Source organism: Podarcis gaigeae (assembly GCF_964106915.1).
Source record: "Podarcis gaigeae genome assembly, chromosome: 3".
Taxonomy (NCBI): domain Eukaryota; kingdom Metazoa; phylum Chordata; class Lepidosauria; order Squamata; family Lacertidae; genus Podarcis; species Podarcis gaigeae.
The window spans coordinates 59,341,456-59,344,132 of record NC_139680.1 but is presented as its reverse complement, the minus strand read 5'-3'; positions in this window follow the sequence as shown (position 1 = coordinate 59,344,132).

Genomic DNA, 2,677 nt, shown 5'->3' with positions numbered 1-2,677 from the left:
TAAACGTTCCAAGAAAGGCAAATTTCAGCATTTTAATGCTAAGGATGTTGGCATGTTTGAAACATATGGCAACAGACCGGCTGGAATGAGACAGGTAGTGTCTGAGCCAAAAAAATTGAAAATGAAGATTAAACATAATTGGCTCTCTGAAAGCACCTAGACATCATGGAATTTGTACAAGTCCTGAATTATATTTCTCCTTACAAAGCTTTAGTGCAATCTTGAGGTTTTGCTTTGGGGTAACCTACATTTTGATTTTGAATGAATGTGCGCATGACTTGCAAAAGTGTGCAAGTAAAATAAGCGGTTATGTTTTTAAAATGTTTTGTAAGGTATGAGGGGTGCTAGAAAATGTAAAGTGCAATGTTTCCCCTTAACTTGCAAACAGGGGATCTTGAAGCAACATTTTAAAATTACTTATAGTAAAAACATTAGTTCACATAAACTTCCATACCTGTTATTTGCATTTTGTTTGTTGCTTTCTATTAAAATATATGGGCCATTCGGTTGCTCATCCATCCTTTTGGAGCTTCCTGCAGTCTGCTTGCGTTTTCACCATCCTGAATAACTGGGTGCCATTCACAGACTTGACCAATCCATTCAATGAATTTAATCAAATACCAGCATATGCATTTGAAAAATACCCAACAGGTAGATGGCCAGAGAGATGCTCCACTCATAAGCCCTCCAGACCACTGACCACCATTTGGTAATTAGCAGGTAAAGGTCTAAACCACAAGCTTGGTGGTTTGAATCCTGTGAGCTCCCTTTGCTCTGTTCGCAGCTCCTGCCAATCTACCAGTTCAAAAGCGTGCCAGTGCAAGTAGATAAATAGGTACTGCTGCAATGGGAAGGGAAAGGGTGTTTTGTTGCGCCAGAAGTGGTTTCATCATGTTGGCCACATGAAAATTGTCTGTAGACAAACGCCAGCTCCCTCAGCCTGAAATGAGATGAGCACCGTACCCGTCATCTCTGACTGGACTTAACCGTCCATGGGTCCTTTACCTTTACTGTGTAAAGCATGAGTGCATTTTTACTACCAGATAATGTATTCCTTCATTGGCAAGTACATAGTGTAGCTTAAAAGGAATGACTGGAACCAGCAACCAAGTGCTTACCCATCTACTGATTTCTTGCTGACGGTCCCTGATCCTTTGCCACTGGAGCAACTGCAAAATTTATCAGTGTATGCATGATAGATTTTGAAGTTATTCATGCAGACATTCAGCTCTCATGGAACACTGGCAACTTGAACTCCTGTTTCAGTACAATTTGCATACGGGACAAAATGCAAACATTAGTCACCCAGTTTCAAAATGCCATGCAAGAAGCCACGTTGAGAGAAATCTTGGCAAGAACTAAGCAGGAATATTAAAATCTTTCTGCTGACCTGTCGCATTACTGCAAAGTGATACTGAGTGTTCACAACACCTTGGTAACACCCTAATTTTGTGTGCTATGGGAAAACCTGAGATATGGATACCCAGGTAGTTGCTGACACCACAGTAGAAAAAGCTGGCAGCAGCTAAAATGGTGCCGTCATTTGGAGCAATGAGCACGGATCCTAGGCATGCCATTTCTGCGTTTTTCTGAAATGACATCAGAGACCATTTTGTGCTTCAGCACAAACCCAAGTTTAATGTCTCTCGGCACATGTAAAAAAGCATCACACTGTCCTCTGTATTTAACATACCTGCTGTTCTCTCTTGCATCACTTTTTTTTAAAAAATCCTTTATTTTCTGTACATTCATCTCATAAACTCTGGCCTGTTAAACCTATAGCCTCAGTACATTTGTTCTTTTTTGCAAAGACTCTTATGAGAACCTTAACAGACTATGCTTGCAGTCCTATTCATACTTATCTGGGAATACCACCATTAAACCCAAACACTGTTGAACTCAGTGGAGCTTGTTTCCGAGCAAAGTGCAGGGAACTACAGTGTTGTGTGGCTGCCCCCTTAAAACAGGCTCCCAGCCCAACTCTGATTGGCTGAGCAGGCACTGCCTGCCCCTACCAGAGGGTCCAATGTGACCAAAGGTGACGGTGCCTACCATCCCCTGAAAGATGGCAGCACCTGCACTTTTTCCATCTTAAATTGGTATCCCAGCTAAGACCCAAGGCCAATAACCTGGCTTTAGTCCAGAAACTTCCACTACTGAGCAATATAGCAGCAATTACGACCTTATTGGACTGGTTTGCTCCTTGACTGGGTTTTCATTAGCACATGTTCTACTTATACACCCCAGCATGGCATGGGACCTCCATATCAAAATGGAAGATAAGACTCTCTAAAGTGCCTATTTTTTCAAAGTGTGTTCAAACCAGCTGTCTCAAACATGTCTGCAAATAGAGACAGCATTGTGTATAATCTGATTCAAGCTGCTTCCTCTATGGTTTCTCAATATACTTATTGAGATTGACTTATGATTACATACATACAAAACTGTCCAGGAAGAAAATGGGAGTAATCTATCTGTAGCCCCTCTACATAATTAAAGTCCAGAATGAACACAATAACCATGAACATATGACATTTTCCTTGTATTGAGGCAGACAATATTACCGTTCCAAAACGTATACCAGTACTTTAGAAATTAATCCATGTGAAGAGACCAACTAGTTCCATTGGGGCAGGGGGAGGTTATCTATCTAAAGACCAGCAAAACACAAACACTC